Source organism: Podarcis gaigeae (genome assembly GCF_964106915.1).
Source record: "Podarcis gaigeae genome assembly, chromosome: 4".
NCBI lineage: Eukaryota > Metazoa > Chordata > Lepidosauria > Squamata > Lacertidae > Podarcis > Podarcis gaigeae.
This window is the reverse complement of record NC_139677.1, coordinates 27,152,425-27,173,289: the sequence shown is the minus strand read 5'-3', so window position 1 is coordinate 27,173,289 and position 20,865 is coordinate 27,152,425. Positions and strand designations below refer to the sequence as shown.

At 42.4% G+C, this 20,865-nt stretch overlaps 1 long non-coding RNA gene across 1 annotated transcript; it reads left to right on the top strand.

Annotated features, from left to right (window-relative positions):
• Window positions 1-3,482: 3,482 nt before the first annotated feature.
• Window positions 3,483-19,995, top strand: LOC310843009. Its single transcript, XR_014563449.1, has 4 exons — window positions 3,483-3,568; window positions 5,775-5,910; window positions 18,753-18,888; window positions 19,343-19,995. It is a non-coding gene; the product is annotated as an uncharacterized lncRNA (long non-coding RNA).
• The last annotated feature ends 870 nt before the right edge of the window (window positions 19,996-20,865 follow it).

The window sequence follows — 20,865 nt, the reverse complement described above, 5'->3', positions numbered from 1 at the left end:
CATTCGGTTTACAAACTCTGCAAAGTGTCCCAGTTTGAGAACTTTACCTCGATCTAAGAATGGAATCTGAACGGCGGAAGGGCAGGCCTCATTAGGGAAAGCGCACCTCAGTTTAAGAACGGTTTCGGTTTAAGAACAGACTTCTGGAATGGATTAAGTTCGTAAACCAAGGTACCACTGTACACTGGAAAACGAAAAAGGAACAACTCCCAGCAGTGCTTGATTTATAACATAGAACACAACTACTTTGTAATATAATCACGGGACATCCAGATAAAACAATGCAGCTACATAAGAATGAGAATCACTCCCTGAATATAATATGGATTGTCCCTGAATTTTCCCACACTTGCCAGTGTGGCATGCCATACCCTTTGAGAACCACAGATAGTTCATGACAATGTGGGGGCAATGCTATGGCAGTGTCAGAAGCCAGGCTGTGATGCTGGCTATTATTGCACAGTGCCCCCTTTGCCTTTGAAGGAATCTGTTACTGTGAAATCTCTCCACTTCAATGAATTAAATCTGAAGGAGTGCACAGGGAATATAGTTTGGTGACAATAAGTGGATATTAGTCCCCAATGGGCAATTGGGGGGGGGGGGAGATGTCTTGACGTAGTCCTAATTTGGTGTTCCCTGCTGGCCATTGCCTCCATTTTGTGAAGCAGCCGAAAACAGCTCTACAATGAGAAATCTCTTTGCAGATTGCAGGGGCACGTGCAGACCTATTATTAAGTAAAAATAATTTAAATTGCCCTCTTTGAAACACTAAGCTAGCTCATTGCAGCAAGTTATTATTTTGATCAGGCTGCTCGCTTCTGAAGTCTCTTGGCAACAGCACTGAAATAGCTTTCCCCTGGGAATAAAGACCAATCTGCACTAACAAATTAAAAATGTGTTAAAAGACAAAATAAACATACGTTTTGGGGGGCTAGACTTTCATCTCTGCAGTGGTGTTGCAAATCATCTTGTAAACCCACTGAATCTGCTAGTCAGGTAAATACAGAGAACAAAACGTGACTAGTCATTCCTTGTTTATTGTCCAGTGGGAGCATTGTTGAAGCACAACTGGGTCATTCTTCAGTCTAGTAAGTGAAGAACTTTCACCATGCACAGCCTTCTGCACCACATCCCATACCAGAGACAGTCAACATGGTGCCCCCAAGATTATATATATATATATATATATGCTTTCGTAGATTTTCACGGGTACAGGAATGCAGGTTTTGGTGTCCTCGGGTGTCTTCCCGTGTAAAAGTTGGGGTGTCTAGGCGACGTTTCGACGAGGTCTCACTCGTCATCTTCAGGCTGGTGCTTTCGGCTTCTTGTTACTGGAACAGAGCGGGATCTCAATGTTTGAGTTCCTATAAATACTGTAGAGGGGGTGTGGTGTCTAGCCTCCAATGTTCTGGGCAGAGAGGAAGTTCCCAGGCTAGTGTGCCTTTTCTTCTTTTGTTCCTTAATTACTTGAGAGATACCTTGAGTGATTTCTTGAGTGATATCCTGAGTACCACTTAGGTGGGTCATTAGCAACTAATCCACACCTAATGACCCACCTAAGTGGTACTCAGGATATCACTCAAGAAATCACTCAAGGTATCTCTCAAGTAATTAAGGAACAAAAGAAGAAAAGGCACACTAGCCTGGGAACTTCCTCTCTGCCCAGAACATTGGAGGCTAGACACCACACCCCCTCTACAGTATTTATAGGAACTCAAACATTGAGATCCCGCTCTGTTCCAGTAACAAGAAGCCGAAAGCACCAGCCTGAAGATGACGAGTGAGACCTCGTCGAAACGTCGCCTAGACACCCCAACTTTTACACGGGAAGACACCCGAGGACACCAAAACCTGCATATATATATATATATATATATATATATATATATATATATATGTCTATAACTTCCAGAGTTTCTGACCATTGGCCATGCTGGCTGGGACGGAATTGATCCCCGATACATCTAGAGAGCTCCAGGTCCCATCTCCATTGTACCTCTAAATACAGGCTTTAATGGATTCTAGCTAGGCTTTTATATACCTGTTGTCTTTGTCCATGGAGTTTTCTTGGCAGGGATACTGGAGTGGCTTGCCGGTTCCTCCTCCAGGTGGATCATGTTTGGTCAAAACTATCCACTATGACCTGGACCATAAAGAAGGCTGATTGCCAAAGAATTGATGCTTTTGAATTGTGGTGTTGGAGGAGACTCTTGAGAGACCCATGGACTGCAAGAAGATCAAACCTATCCATTCTGAAGGAAATCAGCCCTGAGTGCTCACCGGAAGGACAGATCCTGAAGCTGAGGCTCCAATACTTTGGCCACCTCATGAGAAGAGAAGACTCCCTGGAATAGACCCTGGTGTTGGGAAAGATGGAGGGCACAAGGAGAAGGGGACGACAGAGGACGAGATGGTTGGACAGTGTTCTCAAAGCTATGAACACGAGTTTGACCAAACTGCGGGAGGCAGTGGAAGACAAGAGTGCCTGGCATGCTCTGATCCATGGGGCCACGAAGAGTCGGACACGACTAAACGACAAAACAACAACAACAACAAAAAATATGAGGAAAGCACTCGTGATGATGTCAACAAAAGCCAAGCTAACTGAGAGTAAGAGCAATGTCCAGGAACCACTGTTGTTACTCCGATTTATGTTTGTTTGCTTTCAGTGGTGTTGTCATGTAGCTCAGATTGATGGGTTACACAAACACTGTTACAATCAAACTGGTGTCTAATATCTGGGTAGACTGGGAAACAAAACTAATTCAGAGTGAGAACAATGCTTCCTCGGTGGAATTTGCTTTGGCTCTGAATTAGCTTTGCCCTCATTGACATCAACATGTAGCCATCACTATTCCTAGAAAGGTGAGATTATTCTTATTTTTTTTTTCTTTTTGAGAAAGCATAATAACAACAACAAAAGCTAGGGTTTGGTTAGCTTCTAACCTCTGATTCTAACCTCTAGTTCCTGCATAGAACTTAGTCTCTTTTCTTTATTTTATTTGCAAAAGTATTTATAAACTTTCCACTTGTATAAAATATATATGGGTGGTGTACTTCAGTGTATACAAATGCAACAACAGAACATAAAAATGGCTGTCTCACGTCAAACCGACAAACAATAGGCTTGTTGGCATGAAAAGGTCTTCAGAGATGCCTGAAAGTCAAAAGTGAGGTTCTGTGCCAAATCTCTGCTAGAAAAGAGTTCCACAGAGGAAGGGATCAGCAACGCTAAATGCCCAATTTCTAGTGGAGACTGTAAAATGGAGAACAACTAATGATGCTCCTCCATTTTTGTGTCTCGTTCTCAGAGCACTTGAGAATTTCAGTCAGTGTGAAGTTTCGAGCTCAGCATATTGTTGTGAAGTGGCTGAAAGTGGTGTGAGTGTTTTCTTTCTTCCTTTCTACTAAACATTTTTCCTGGATCCCTGCGGCCTTTCTGGCTTCCTGTACTTCCTGATCTAAAAAAGCCCCGCGGGTGGAGTTATTTCATGAGGTCTTCCTTTGGGCTTTAACTGAAAAGCAGGGGCTGCAGAGCGCTGGTCGCTGGTGAGATGATTTGCAGCAGGTAAGAAAAGATGCTTGCAAATGCTTCTTGGAGACCTCAAAAGCAAGCCAGGCATGACGACAACCCATGATAATTTCTACTTTTTAAAATGTTCTCTTTGATAAAGCGTGTTCTCCTTCATGGAGAGCACGTGCTGCGGTGGGGTCTGCTGAGCCACCCCTCTGTTACCAGGCAGGGTCTCTAAAGATGGCCTGGGGCCGTGATTGGTTCACTGGGTTGCTGGGGTAAAAGTTATGTTGCAATTTTGGTGGGAGGGGTAAAATGTTTAAATACTCTGCAGGCAGCCTGGAGCTTTCTCTTTGCTGCGTGCAACGGATCACCCGCCCACCCACCCTTGAGTAAGGGGTTGTTGCATTGACCTTGCTATGCCTGTCATGGGGTCGTCTGTGGTTGGGGCAGGGGCTTGGTAGGAATTTTGTCCATCTGGCTGATTGGCTGGGCCATTTGGGTTTTGCCTACTGCGTAGCAAATCGTCACAACTTGTAAGGTTGCGGTTAGGCATTGGTTATAAATTGGTGGAGGAGGGGTTAGGATAGGCTGGGCCTGCCCCTTCATGGTTGCTGCGGAAAGGGAATTCCGTTAAAGGAATCCTGGGGCTTGCCATCTTTTCGTCCAATCCCTGGAATGGGACTAGGGCCGGCAAGCCTTCGGGGAGCATGCGGATGAGAACTGAGGGTCTGTGACTCAGCTCCATTTCTCCCCGACTTGCTTTTCCCCGCACTGTCTTTCGGTGGTGCCCGGAAGTCAGTTCTGTCCCCAGGCGGGGGGACAGATAGTCTTAACCAATGCCTAAACAACCACTCACGGTTTTGTATTTAAATAAAGTTGTGGCCAGAATTATGCCAAAAACCTTAAACAAAAATTAAGTGTGCATTGTGAGTTATTTGGGGGGTGGCTTGGGGACCTCAACACACAATTAATTGATGAAGAATACTCAGTGCTATAGAAAATGCATAGGTAAGAATGAAAGGTGTCGAATGTTTATGACACTGTTACGTTCTGGGCTGAGGAAAAAACAGTCCATGACCATGAATGTCATGGCTTCAGTGGAAGGAAAGTTAGGACCCAAACCAATATCTTTTTTGCCTTGGTTTTATGTTTCTTTTTATATTATTTACGTTTTTACTCGTAAGCTGCCCAGAGCACTTTTTGTTATTGGCGGGTATATAAATACTATAAATAAATGAGTGACAAGAGGTGCCAAGCTTGAATTTGGAACCATTTGCTTGATGCTTCAAGACATGTGTTGTGCCCCTGAGCTACAAGGATTGCTTGTCCGAATCATAGGAACATTGGGAGCTGCTCTAGCCTCTATCAGTGCAGAAGACCTGGGACTTTCCACAGATCTACCAACAGGGATACCTTTCATCGGGTGACCTAACTTGAAAGGAAAAGCAAGGCAAATGCTCTTCCGCTGAGCTATGGCCCTCAGATCAGATGAAGACCCATCTAGTGCAATATTCTGTTTCTAACAGAACCCAACCACATGCCTCTAAACACTCTCAAGGTTGCGAAGACAATGAACTTCCCCTGTTGTTTGTCTCTAGAAACTGGTGTTCAGATGAAGACTGGGTGGCAGCAGGAATCCTCTAATAGAGAGAGAGAGACACGTACAGTAACACACACAAAGAAAATGCTATAAGATGTTAATGTAAATAAGTTTATTTATTCTCTAAATTTCATGTTCTTTGTGTTTCAAGCTCTCACTCTAACAATTTCCTGTTCATGTGTTTAGTGCCTTTTTCCTAAAAAAAAATATGTTTAGGGGTACTCTCATTTTGACTCAAGAAAATAACCATTTTATAGTTCAAATCGGGGAAAATAAATACAGTAAATGGGCAAAAGTACGAAGATTCACAAGGGTATGTGTACCCTTCCATCCCCTCAGAAAAACAAGAACTGCATGTGTTTAATTAGAAGTCATTTGACCCCAAATTAAGATATCGCGTAAAGGTCTTTATTAACCAGTTCACATAGGCATGGAGATATTCATCTTACTACTGGAACTCCAAAGCACTCCTTGCTCAATCACTGAAATCCACAATGTAATGGTATATTTCATCCTGCCAAAGTACCACTGTGCTACTGATGCCTGTCTGTGTTCAAGAATGCGAGAATAGTAGTGGGCATGCCTTTGGGATTCCCTTAACACATGGATGATGCCCACTTTTCCACGAATCGTCTCCCCCTCTCTTTTTTTTATCAGGGAAACAAGCTATCTACATGTCAGACTTCAACCTCTGAGAGAACGTTAATGGTCCCTGCCTGATGAGATCATCCAAGGAACTGACTGCGGCAGCTTTCTCCAACGTGAATGGTGAAACCAAGACGACGTGACTTCAGTAAGTAATATTACGGTGAGGCAGGGTGAGGGGATAACATTCCCCAAGTGGAAAGCTACATTTCAAACATCATTATAGAAATATTGAAAACTTTATAGCCTTGGTGTAATGTTTAGGCCGGAGCTTACAAATCTTCACTCATACTGTCTTCACTTGCGTAGCAAACAACAAAAAGTACCCCACAAGGGCCTGTGCTGACCAGAACTGCATTTCCAGACATATTTTTTATTATTATTCAAAGCTGCCTCTTTATAGTAAAGGGGGGGGGATTCTCTGGGGGTCGTCATTGCTGCCAGCTTTGCTGCCTCTTTCTACAACCGCAGCACTGAAAACGAGCTGTTTCATGACAACCGGTCTGGCTCATTGCCTCCTCTTTTTGTGTTTGGGGCGCTGAGGTGGGGTGAGGGTAAAAAAGACTGCGTGGATCATCTTTCTCCCTGTTCAGAACTGTGGAACATTCCTGTGGTAACTGCTGCAATTCTTACAAGGAAAATAAATGATAGGAGGAAAGCACTTAGTGTGTGCATCCCTTAGGGATGAACTAATGAAATCTTAACATCAGGAGGGACAGGAAAGAAATGTTTTGTGTGTTCAGTACAGCAATCAGCAACTTTTCTCAAGAGCATTCACGGTCTGTGTCAGGGATATGGATGAACTGATGGGCTGTGAGAATGATCTAACCCCAAAGGATTCTTTTCCTTATCTCACCCACGGTTGCCCTGCCACATGATAAGATGTGGCAGAGTATTTTTCTGCAGTCTTTTTTTTAAAAACAAGGGGGTGGGGGGAATCCAGTGTTGCATTTTGGTTTTCATATGCATTGCTCAGGTATGCATAAGCTTACATGTTCCAAAACTTTTGTTGCTGTTGTTCAAAGGCAGCATCTTTATTATGGAGCTGGGACACTTGTGAAAATGCACCTATCTCTCCCCTGATCTGCTTCTCCTTTGGAGCAAGAAGGATAATAATAATAATAATAATAATAATAATAATAATAATAATAATTTATTATTTGTACCCCGCCCATCTGGTTTCCCCAGCCACTCTGGCCGGCTTCCACAGAGACCAAAAATACACTAAAATGTCACACATTAAAAACTTCCCTGAACAGGGCTGCCTTAAGATGTCTTCTGAATGTCAGGTAGTTGTTTATCGCTTTGACATCTGCTGGAAGGGCGTTCCACAGGGCGGGCGCCACTACCGAGAAGGCCCTCTGCCTGGTTCCCTGTAGCTTTGCTTCACGCAATGAGGGAACCGCCAGAAAGCCCTCGGCGCTGGACCTCAGCGTCTGGGCAGAACGATGGGGGGGAGACGCTCCTTCAGGTATACTGGGCCGAGGCCGTTTACCTGAAGGCCGAGGAAACTGCATCCTCGCTTCCTAGGGAACCAACCAAGGGCATGCAGATTAGAAGATTTTTTCCATGTGTTCATTCATCAGTCCATTTTGTCCTGCATGTACAAAGTGCTGTGGATTTTTGAAAAACTGCACAAAAATGTCCACGGCACAATTCTCTTGGGAATTATAGAGACAGAACTAACTAAATTGCATAGAAATGTATTCATGTATGTGACTACAGCGGCAAGAATGTTACTTGCCCAAAAATGGAAAGAAGTTCCAGCAAAGGAAGAATGGATACAAAAACTTATGGAATATGCAGAAATGGCGAAACTTACTGGAAGAGTAAGAAATCAAGATAACAAGCTTTTTATAAAAGAATGGAAATGGTTTATTGCATATTGACAGATAAATTGTAAACAGATAGAAACACTGGCAGGATTATTGTAATAACCTGCAGCTACATAAGAGTATATATATAAGAGCATATATATAATGAAGATAAATAAATGAGTAAGTTAGTTTGAATATGCAGAAAATATTAAAAATAAATTTAAGGAACCACAGAAAGAGGGGGAAGGAAGTCAAGTTTTAAAATGTCAAAATGATTGTAAAATCTGAAATCTGAAAATGTGTGTGTGTGTGTGTGTGTGTGTGTGTGTATCCATTGCTTTCTTATACCCATTTTGGCACATTTATTTGAGCCCAGAATTGTATTGCCATGCTGTGCTGGCTAACTCTATCTGCATTTAGTTTCACATGAATGTTTGGGGAAGAATTAGTATATGGATGTGGTTTCAGATACAGATGTCATACAGTACATCTGCATTGTGTCACTTTCTGTGGTACTTCCACCCAAATTCTTCTTCAATAGACTGCGTACACATTTGAAACACATTTCCCTCCTCAAAGAATTCTGGCCATTGTACTTTGTTAAGGGTGTAAACTACAATTCTTAGGATTCTCTGAGGCTGTTACAAAGGTTTATAATAATGATTTAAATGGTCTGGATGCTATCTGGATGACCCACAACTTGAAGGCTTGCAGTATCCCAGAATTCTTTCAGTTTTTGGGATATCTTCAGGGATTCATTGCTTTTTAAGGTGTTACTTATTCAGAAATTTCTGGACACAGGGATTGGGTGATGTGGTATACCAGGTCAGTTTAATCATAAGATTGTCTGTGATATAGGAAATATCTCAATACTTTTATCTATTTCTACAGCTGAGAGCCCCTAAAATTCACTACTGATTGGTGAAATCTGGCCTATCATTTGTGCTAAAGTGCCTGAAATATAACCACACAGTTCTGTTCCCCTGAGGAAATAACTAAATCTACATTCTTAGAATTTGTCTACTTAAATACACCATCTAGCAAAAGTGAAATAATTGGCTGTGCAATTTTTCTACCAATTATTATGCATTAAAATCTGAACTAAATCCAGTGAGCAACCTAATTACTTAATTGCCCAAGAGAGATTCCAACCTTGTGGGTAAATTATTAACTCCCCCTCACGCCCCATATATTTACAAGGGATGCCATAAAGATTGTGAACTTTGCTGGGTTTTATGTATTTTTTATTATTTAATAAAGCCACTGCTGGGTTCTTATACATAGCACTGTGCTTCTGTAGTTTTTATAATAATGTACCATAAAAAGCACTTCAGGAAAAGATGCATAGTAAACAAACAAATGTAAGAGTGTATATGCTTATGCATATAGTATAACTACTATTCCTCTTGAGCAGGAGACAGATAGTTGTCCTCTCTTTCTAAAAATAATTTCCTAGAAGTTAAAATTCTCATTTCACCCCCTTGTTCAGTTTGCTACACTGATCAGGCCTCTGAACAGCTCAGAAATGGAAGCGCCGTTCCCCCAGTGAGTAAGGTGTCAATAGATCAGTCCCATAATAGCCTGGGAGACAACTGCGTCTCGATGGGGCAGAGTCATTCATTCTGTTGAGGTCATGGGAGTAGTATGAAAAGAGGAAATTAAATGTACTCACCAAAAAAGATACATTGAGATAGTTAATAACGTGACAGCTACTAATAATAAGGAAATTCACAGTTCAGGCTGACCTTAAATGTATAGCCCAATAAGGAAGCGGTTAAGGAGACACCCTGTTGTGCCAAGATATTAGAAGTCACCCTTAACTATAAATTTCCTTGTTTTTACTAGCTTAAGTTACAAATGAAGTATTCTTTGAACAGCTCTCCTGTTTTTGCTGAATATTTGAGACTGGGCTTCTTGGGGGAAGAAAATTGGTGAAAATATAAATGCATAGCTGTTAGTTAATAATTATGCCCCATTTTTAAAATGAATTGTTGTTGTTGTTTAGTTGTTTAGTCATTTAGTCATGTCTGACTCTTTGTGACCCCATGGACCAGAGCACACCAGGCTCTCCTGTCTTCCACTGCCTCCCGCAGTTTGGTCAAACTCATGTTAGCAGCTTCGAAAACACTGTCCAAAGATCTTGTCCTCTGTCGTCCCCTTCTCCTTGTGCCCTCCATCTTTCCCAACATCAGGGTCTTTTCCAGGGAGTCTTCTCTTCTCATGAGGTGGCCAAAGTACTGGAGCCTCAGCTTCAGGATCTGTCCTTCCAGTGAGCACTCAGGGCTGATTTCCTTCAGAATGGATAGGTTTGATCTTCTTGCAGTCCATGGGACTCTCAAGAGTCTCCTCTAGTACCATTATTCAAAAGCATCAATTCTCTGGCGATCAGCCTTCTTTATGGTCCAGCTATCACTTCCATACATCACTACTGGGAATAGCGGTGCGAAATTGTATATATGCATCCTACATATATGGATGCAATGCTGTGTTTCACCTATTCTAGAGCAGCCAATTTACACTGGTTGTAATCAAACTGGAATAGCAAAGGCCACCACCAGATTTGGGGGGATTCTCCACTTCCTGTTGCCCATTCCATTTTGTTCTGACAGGCCATTTTGTTCTGACCAACCCTTCAGAGATGCTTTCAAGGAGACATGGGTGGGTGGGAGAAGGAATGGGAAACTTTTCTTCCTCCCAAGCTAACCTATCTTAGGATTCAAATCAATGGCTTCAGTTTTTTAAAAAATGGCTTTCATTAAAGATTTTCCTTACTTGCAAAAGTACATACTGTGTCTCTTTTCTACATATCAGTTATATTCAATGTTAGACACACCAATAAGATAGACTGTATAAGGTTGGGAAAGAAGAGAGGCAGGGGAAGAGAATAAGGGAGAGAGATCATTCTTTCACACAGTATACGTGTAAGGGTTTTGTGTCAGTGTCACATGGGTAGGTTCTCTTTCTATTCATTTTTTAGTTTTCATTGGTGGTGAGAGAGGTTGGGGGGCCCAGAACATGGTTGGTTGACTTCAGTTGGCTGATGTGAGTTTTGTGTGTGAGGGTGGAGGGGTTGGTGGGTCAAGTTAGCCATATTGATTCGTATGCCATTGGTGGGTTCTTGTAGTAGTACAGTCGTACCTCGGGTTAAATATGCTTCAGGTTGAGCATTTTTAAGTTACTTCTGGGTTTTGCCACTCGCGCATGCGCAGACGCTCAAAATGATGTCACATGCATGCGTGGAAGCGGCAAAACACAGGATGCGAACGGGGCTTCAGAACGGATCCCATTTGCATCCAGAGGTACCACTGTAATGATAATAATAATGTTATTATTTATACTCTGCCTATCTGGCTGGGTTTCCCCAGCCACTGTGTGTGGCTTCCAGCACATACAAAAGCATACAAAAGCATACTAAAACGTCAAACAGGGCTGCCTTCAGATGTTTTCTGAAAGTTGTGTAGTTCTTTATCTCCTTGACATTGGATGGGAAGGTGTTGTTGTCTTGTTGGGCTGTGTATGTAATGAAGGGGAACCACAATGGAGTGAAGGCATCCTTTTTTGTTTGTCCCTGTGCTAGTTAACAACAACAACAACAACAACAACAATTTATTATTTATACCCCGCCCATCTGGGGATAAAAGCTTCCCTGAACAGGACTGCCTTCAGATGTCTTCTAAAAGTCTGGTAGTTGTTTTTCTTTTTGACATCTGGTGGGAGGGTGTTCCACAGGGTGGATGCCACTACCGAGAAGGCCCTCTGCCTGGTTCCCTGTAACTTGCCTTCTTGCAGTGAGGGAATCACCAGAAGGCCCTTGGCACTGGACCTCAGAAGTTTCAGTTTGTTGGTTGGTTAGTCTTTCTAGTAGGGCTGTTTTCAATACAGGTTGGTACCAGTGGTCCATGTTCACTCCTGACATGTCTCTTCAGTGTCTAGTTATGATGCTTCTGGCTGCTGAGAGTAGGTGAGTTATGAGTTCTTTGTTGTGTGAGTGTGCGTTATTGCCTTGGAAAATGTTCAGTAGGGCTAGTTCTGGGATGGCTTCTAATACCTGTTTTCGTTATTTTGCATATTTCTTGTATCAATGGTTTTCATTAACAAGATTGTGCATGCGAGATAATCTAAAGTCCTCAATGCAGCACTGCTTCCCCCGAGCCCAGAATGCTTGTATGTGAACACTTGGTCCACGAGTGCATGCAATCCCTTCAGGAGGAAGGGCAGGATATAAATCCAATCAATTCAATTTCAGAGGCCATGATTGTTTGTGGGAACTATGTGACACAAAGCTCTAACAATCAATAGGAGTTCATCCAAGTAAATGCGCTTTGGATCCAGATGCCAACCATCTGTGCGAAATATCTTACTATAGAGTGGGGTCAATCAGAGGGATGTGTTTGAATTAGCTTTAAGGCAGCCTTATGGTAATCACCCACTTTCAATCGAAAGTGGAAGTATTGTTTGTTTGCTGAAGCTGTTCTGCAGTTTGGACCACATTCAAGGACAATGTTTTATTTAGCTGATATAGTTTAGGGCTGTAAGACGATCTGAATTTCCAGTTACAACAAGGCAGGAAAAAATGTACTGAAATCAACTATTTTTAATTGTTCTACGCTAGTTTTTAATAAACTCAGGCACTGTGTTTGGGATGCAGTGGACTTAACCATTGGATAGTTGCATGCCAAAAAAAGATAAAAAGCAAAAAGCAAAATGGTACTACAATTAATCTACAGCTATGTGGGCTAAACCACAGAGCCTAGGACTTGCTGATCAGAAGGTTGGCGGTTCGAATCCCCGTGACGGGGTGAGCTCCCATTGCTCGGTCCCTGCTCCTGCCAACCTAGCAGTTCGAAAGCACGCCAAAGTGCAACTAGATAAATAGGTACCGCTCCAGCGGCAAGGTAAATGGCATTTCTGTGCACTGCTCTAGTTCGCCAGAAGCGGCTTAGTTATGCTGGCCACACGACCCGGAAGCTGTACACATGGCTCCCTCGGCCAATAAAGCAAGATGAGCACCGCAACCCCAGAGTTGGTCACGACTGGACCTAATGGTCAGGGGTACCTTTACCTTTACTTTATGAACAGTCCAGTAAGGCAGACTAGGTATTCTCACTGCATCTCTGTTGTGCCCATTTCTGTAAGCTCAACTTAGATGTGTGGAAACAGATAGATTATTATTATTTATTGATTTTGTCAGTCGCTTTATCTTACCCAAGGCAACTCAGAGTGACTTACAACCAACCAAACAACATTCTCCCGAAGGCATGCAGTATATGGGAGAAACAGGGCTACGTTTTTCAGTAGAGAAGTTAGGCATTTATTACTATCTTATTTCTATCCTGCCTTTTACCCAGGAAGATATTCAAGACCATGAAAACTGGGCCTGTTTCCATCCCATCCGACACACACCTGCACAACTTGGAAGGGTCTCAGGACCTCTGAAGTGGGATAGTGGTGATGGAATAGGTCCTGTTTTTGCTTTTGTTTATATTAAAAAAACCTCAGCAGAGGCAATACCAGATCACATGATGCATGGTGGCTCCACTGCTGCTGTCTTGAACTATTTGTTTGAGCAGGCAGCAAGGAGAAACAAGTTTCAGTTACAGAAGTTGAAGAACAGAGCTGTGCCATGGCCTGCCCTGCGCTCCATAAGCGAGCATCCTGGCCTCAGGTTCACCTGGCTGCTAGTGTGGAAGTCAGATTCCCCTACCAGCACAGTTAGCTTATATATGTGGAATTGGGAAAGGGCACCATCTTGTCCTCTGGGCTGCAAAATATCGTTGTGAAATGATAATTTGCTTTACTGCGTTAGGAATCACAGCACTCATTTTCCACTGCAGTGTCTTCCTCTGTTCCCAAAGCTGCTTCTCTACACTCTCATGTTGCGTACCAAAACGTAGTGAGAGAAACTCTTTTTATGGTTCCAAGAATGTCCCCATAAGCATTGCCTGATTTCCATCTTGCTTCTGAATTCCACCTCTTGGCTTATGTGTGCCCATCACTCTGCAAGGCAGGCAACTGAACTGTAAAATACCGTACACACTATTGCTTATAACACCTCCCCCCCTTTTAAAAAAAGACAACTTGGTGAATTTTAGTGATAGAGGGCACTCGGTATTAGATAGCTGGGTCTTCTCTCTCACAGAGTGTACTTCTGTAGCTATACTCCCATATAGTTGACCTACATTGATAATTTTATAATAATAATTTATTATTTATGCCCCGCCCATTTGACTGGGCTTCCCCAGCCACTCTGGGCGGCTTCCAAAAAAATATTAAAATACTGTCATACCATCTAACATTAAAAGCTTCCCTAAACAGGGCTGCCTTCAGATGTCTTCTAAAAGTCTGGTAGTTGTTGTTCTCTTTGACATCTGGTGGGAGGGCGTTCCACAGGGAGGGCGCCACTACCGAGAAGGCCCTCTGCTTGGTTCCCTGTAACTTGGCTTCTCTCAGTGAGGGAACCGCCAGAAGGCCCTTGGTGCTAGACCTCAGTGTCTGGGTAGAATGATGGGGGTGGATACGCTCCTTCAGATATACTGGATATACTGGACCGAGGCGATTTAGGGCATTGAAACGGATAAAAACAGCAATGCTGCGTGATTGAATATTATTGTCAAATATGGAAGCAGCCCTCTCCAAGGAGAAGATGGGAAAATCCACCCCAAAATGAGAACATTTTTCACAGTGTGTTTTGGCACACATCAAAAGAAAGAGATCTGTGTAAAACAACTGTCTTTAACCGATGTTTGCAGACCTATTTGATTTTCACAGTATGAAGAAAGAACGGGGTAAGCCTTAGTATTAATTACCATTTGCTATAAGTGCTGCCAAGCAGGTGGGAAGTGTCGTTCTCCTGAGCCACTACAAATTTGCGACATATTTGAAGCTTATTGCTATAAATCACTCGTTCTGAAGGGTGGGGGTGGGGGGTAGTAGTTATTGGCTGTAAATTAAGTAGCATAAAGTCACAGCCATGGAATTTTGCACAGTTAGATGGGGCTGAGCTGGAGAAGCAGGTGAGTTTAATGACTCTTAATATATTAAGAAAAATAAAAGTACTTTCAGGAAGAAAGCGTTAACCCCCACCTGTACAGCATCTTTCTAATGCCAGACCCATTCATATTAAGTGGGTCTTACATTGCAGTGGGATGGGGGGAGGAGAGAGGTGGCCGTGCTTGGATGCTCTGCGCTTTGCAAATGCCATTTTGCAAGCTGTTCTCTGAAACCACCCCTGCTCCTGACTGGAATGTCCCATTTTTTTGGTCTGGCACAAGTCAGCAGGCTCGTGCCAAAATGTCAGATCAAAAGCCAGGTGACTCTCAAGAGAGCTTGAGACCAAAAACAAAAAACAAACCAAGCACCCCAATTTTGATCAGTAGGATGTTGGAGAGTATGTTAAAGAGAGCCACAACCACGCAACACTAGCCTGATAGTGGTTCAGTAATCTACCTTAGGTACATTAAGAATGCACTATACCCACTTACCTAAAGGTAAGCCTCATTGAGTTTAATGGGGCCTATGTCTGAGTTGACATGTGCAGGGTCCTGCTATAAAATACTTTTGATGTGCATTTGTGTCACAGAAGCAACTGCGAGCCCACACTTATTACTCTCATTCAGTGGTAAGATTCGCTATCTGATACAGAGGTGTAGGAAGGTCAGGTGCTGCGTAAAATTTCTTGTCACCCCCCATTGATTTTTTTATTTTATTTTTTGCCTGCAAAAATGGTTTTACGTTATTTCATATTTTCTTACAAAGGAATGTGGATGCTGGGCCTCTGATAACAAGTAGGCGACTATGGACAGATCCTTAAATCTACAGGATGGATTGTGTTTTGGCTTGTGTTATTTTATTTATATTTATTGTTTATTTGTTTAACAAAATTTAATTTTTAAAAAACATGCAAAGTGGTTTACCAAAACAAAAAAACACCACAGCAGTAAAATCAAGAAAAATTAACAATCCTACTTGAAAACAAACAAAAGCTAAAATATTAAGATTAAAATTACTTCAACTTCCTAAGCATCTAGGTATGCCTGCCTAAAGAAGAATGCTTTTAGCAGGTGCCCAAAAAGAGTCTAGCAAAGGCACGTGCTGTGTTGCAATAGGCGGGGAGTTCCAAAGTGCAAGTGCTGTCACAGTAAACAATGCAGTACAGATATTATGTGGAACCTGTAGTAGTGCTTGAAACTACTGAAGGCGAGGTTTTATTTATTGTGATTTCACCATGCTCTGTATTATCTGAAAAAGAAAACATTTATTTAAAAAACAGGACTGCATAGCGGCAATCTAGTGTCATCATGATCAGTGGGACTTATTCCCGAGCCAACGGTGCATAAGATGGGCTGCAATCCTATGCACCCCTTGTATCCAACTTGTACCTAAAACTCTGCACAAGCCTGCACCAGGGAATTGTAGAGTTGGAAGGGACCCCTGAGGGACATCTAGCCAAACCCCTGGGGCAATGCAGGAATCTCAACTAGACTATACCTGACCAATGGCCATCCGTCTTCTGTTTCCCCCCTCAGCTAGGGCACACAACAACGGAAACTGGAGGTCGGGAAAAAGATAACTTTTGACAATGGGGCAGATTTGTCAGGCGTGTGCAGGAACAGCTTGAAGCAGGCATTTTTTTAAAAAAAGTTTTGTTATGAACCGCCCTAGTAGGGCAGTAATTGCTCCTTGATAATTTGTCACCACCTTCCATGACGGCACCTGGGGCAGACCGCCCCCCCTTTCCCCCTTTCCTACGCCCCTGATCTGATAACATATTTGTTCATCACAGCCTTGTTGATTTCAGGATGGCAGATTTCCCAAGTATTAAAACCTGAAGTAGGGTTTTAGAAACAGCTAATGAGTCATGTGACCACACTAGCTGATAATTCTCCTTCGCCCCCTCTCTATTCTGGTGCTCAGGAATATCAACTGCATCTGCTTTCCCACAGATCTATAATTTTTAAGGATTGTTCATATTTTCAGAATCTTTGCCCATAGCAATGATGAAACTTATTATGGACAATGCTTGCCACATTTTGACGAAGTTAATATGCTTTGTGCTAATAAAGTAGTATTTGGTTTTTTTGAAAGCACCCTGAAAACTCTTAAAAAACACGCAAACAATAAAGCATTTGTGATCTAATACTTATTCCCATTTTTTTGTTTTAAAAGAATATAATTGGTTGAAACTACATTAGTTGAATTAGTTCCTATTGAAATCAGTGTGAAAATTTAACCACACAACTAAGTCCCGCTGATTTCAAAGAGAAACAAATTCAACAAACTGAGCCTGAATCCAATCCAATATTTATTGTTTATTTTTAATTTTTTTTTTAAGATCTCATACACTAGATCAGGCACCCCCAAACTCAGCACTCCAGATGTTTTGGGACTACAACTCCCATCACCCCTAGCTAATAGGACCAGTGGTCAGGGATGATGGGAACTGTAGTCCCAAAACATCTGGAGGGCCGAGTTTGGGGATGCCTGCACTAGATATTGTACAATAATTAAATTCAAAATAACAAACCCTGCCTGCAGGTTTTACAATATAAAAATAACTGAAATTGTGAAATACATTTAACTTATGTAAATAGGTCACTATGATTATATAAATGTTGGTCAAGTGATGGTTGTACTTAAAAATGTTAAAACAAAAAAATTTCCTTCCAGTAGCACTTTAAAGACCAACTAAGTTAGTTCTTGGTATGAGCTTTCGTGTGCATGCACACTTCTTCAGATACACTGAAACAGAAGTTACCAGACCCTTCTATATAGTGAGAAGGTGGGGAGGGGTATTACTCAGAAGGGTGGTGGGAATGGGTGATTGGCAGATAGCTGTGATGAGCCTGTTGACGACTCTTAACGACTGCAATAGGTCTTACAGGAAAAAGCAAGGGGTGAGAAGGTGAAAAATGGCTTTGTCATGTATAATGAGATAAGAATCCAATGTCTTTGTCAGACCGACACGGCTACCTATCTGTAACTTTAAAATGTTGTACAAAAATCAAAGACAAACTTCCCCAGGTTGCAGTCTTATAATATAAAATTTGTTAGGGAGGAAAGGCAAGGTGAGGCAGTCAACCAGGAAAAGTTGGGATGATTAAAGTTGGGATGAGGAGGTGTGAAAAAAGAGGATACAATTTGATAAGAGGTGGAATAATAGGAGCTGCAAGGGGAGGGATGCAAGCAGGCAATACAGAGAGCAATATTCGGCTGAACTAGAAGGCAGTTAAGAATATGGTCCATGCAGAGGGATGGAGGAGGAACAGCTAGTGAGAGAAAGCATGATCATAAAAACCTTTGAGAGTAAGTACACACAGCTTAGAATGAAGATGAGAAAAGAAAGAAGGTTGTAAAGGGTGTGGTACAAAGGAGACATATAATCTGAATGATGACCAGAAAATATCATAGGAACATAGGAATTTGACTTATACCTGGTCAGGTCATTGAACCCGGGATCTTCTGCATATGCTCTGCCACTGAGCCACAGTCCATTCCAATGAAGTAGGAGGAGCAGAGAGCCTGAAGAGTAGAAGCAGGAAGACCAGCCAAAATCATCAGTGGGGGCAGGTAATAAGAAAATGAGCTAAAAATGTTGATAGAGTCTATCACTATCTATCAATCACTATTTTTAAAATCAATTACAAGACTTGGAAAATTGGAGAAATGGGCAGAAAGTAGTCAAAGAACTCCATAATTCCATGGACCAGAGCATGCCAGGCACTCCTGTCTTCCACTGCCTCCCATAGTTTGGTCAAACTCATGTTAGTAGCTTTGAGAACACTGTCCAACCATCTCGTCCTCTGTTGTCCCCTTCTCCTTGTGCCCTCCATCTTTCCCAACATCAGGGTCTTTTCCAGGGAGTCTTCGCTTCTCATGAGGTGGCCAAAGTATTGGAGCCTCAGCTTCAGGATCTGTCCTTCCATGCTTTAAGAAGAACCACTAACAACATTATCCAGAACAAGATAAAGTGATATTGAAAAGGACAGATTGCTTATCCTTTTGCCCACACGTTATGGCTGAAGTGTCCATAACAGGCCATCACAGAAGGTGCCAAAGCTGTCTAAGAAGACCAGATGTTGCCATCCCTCTCTATGGACACAAAAGAGGGACATGTGTGCCTAAGCCAAATTTTGAAGGGTCATCTCATCTCATCCTCTTCATTTCTCTTCATCAGAAACAACTGGGGTTCTACACAGTGCGAGCTCTTTGGAAAGGTGAGCTCATAGTCTTCTAGACAAGATCAAGAGTTGGAAGGGAATAGAGACTGAAACAGGAAACTGCACCAAAGGTCAGGCAGAAGATGAGTAATGGTAAGTGACCTTTTGTTATCGAAACTCCCAAGTTCATTTCCTTAGCCACCGCTCCTTTCCAATCACGAGATGCAAGGTAACAAAAAAGAAACATTATATGCATTTCGGTAGTCTTGCCTCACCTCAGTGCAAGAATTAAAAACAACAGCATCCCATTCATATTTTGACATTTGATAAATTTTGGGGTTGGTTTTTAAATATAAAATTGGAAGTCTGCAGCAAAGAGCTCTCTGGGTCTCAGCCAGAAGGACTGAAGGTCCCACTTGTTTTTATATGGTTCTTGGCATTGCAGAAAGCTGTGTGTACAGTAGGACACTGCAGGTGGCACGTACAGTTAAAATGCTTTGTTTTACCCTTGACAAATAAGCAGAGATAGATTTAGGAATTCAGCCCAGACAGTAACTTCCTGCATTGGCAAGCTGAAAAACTTTTAATTGCACATGTTTTGTTGTAGAAACCAACTCGGAAAGGAAGTCCAGGCGTGTGACTCTCAACCTAAAAGGAGGGACAGAATGTGTGAACTCATGTGTGAAAAAAGGAAAATGTTACTGCTCTTTGCTGAGAGGTAACCAGTAAAGCTCCTTCTGACTCCTACCCATCCTCCACTTTCTTTGTTTCTGCCTATGAATTTGTACAGGCTGCCACAAACGCATTAGTGTACTGTAAGCAGTTTTCATCACCAATATTGCTATTTTTTCCTAGAAGGTTTGCCAGTTGTTTGTTTGTGTAAAATGGGCAATGTTGGGAGACAAAATCAACAAAATGATTGTGCCTGATAGCCCTTTATTTAGGTTTACAGTTTTTGATGCCAGTGGTTTTTAAAGTTGACCGCTACGTAGAGAGAAGTTTAAAGTTTATACCTATACAGTGGTACCTCAGGTTACATACGCTTCAGGTTACATACACTTCAGGTTACAGACTCCGCTAACCCAGAAATACTGCTTCAGGTTAAGAACTTTGCTTCAAGATAAGAACAGAAATCGTGCTCCAGTGGCGCGGCGGCAGCAGGAGGCCCCATTAGCTGAAGTGGTGCTTCAGGTTAAGAACAGTTTCAGGTTAAGAACGGACCTCCGGAACGAATTAAGTACTTAACCTGAGATACCACTGTACCTGGAGGAACCATGCATGCTGCAGAAGATGGCTCAACATCTTTTAAGGTACACATTCAGTTCAAATTAATGCTACTGACCTAGTCTATTGCTTCACTTCTGCCCCCAATATTAACTGAGTTCACACCCAACATTAACTGAGTCTACACCCTAAAAAGAATTCCACACACGCTGGTGGCTGCAAATGGTCAGGGGAAGATAGAGGGCTGGGATGCTTGAGGGACATGTTTTCTTCACAGTCCTATGTGAATTGACTTCATCTGCAGGTCCTGGACTAGTGCAATTGGATCAGAATTTGATTAACCATTGGATTTTGCACTTCTCTGAATTTTGTGGACACAGCTGTTGGCTCAAGAAATATATCAGAATGAATTACAATTGGCATTTGGGATAAAACCTATTTAGAAATACAGACAGTGGGTTGTATGCAACTAAACCATTGAGTGTGTGGCATGGCTTCCATGAATGCAACAGAACATCCTGCTTCCCACGCCCAAATGTGCTTTGGAAGTTGCCGCAGAGCAGATTTGGGTGGTGCACAGGGAAGTGGAGGGAGGCGAAGCTCTGTTGAAGTAGAAGCAAGGAAGGAAGGGATTTAGGAATATGTGTGAAACTAAGAGAGACCAGAAAGAGAATGTGATCTCCATCTTGAACTTGGGAGTGGGCTTTGGGAAATCTAAACCCTTTAAGAAACACAATTTGATCTTGATCATGGATGACTTGATCATGGACGGAGGACTTGACCTGGCATGTGTAACAGAGACTTGGTTGGATGAAGCATATGGGCCTGTCCTTGCTGCTGCTTGTCCACCAGGTTTCTCTTACGCACAGCAACCCAGGTCATGTGGGTGGGGAGGGGGGGTTGCAG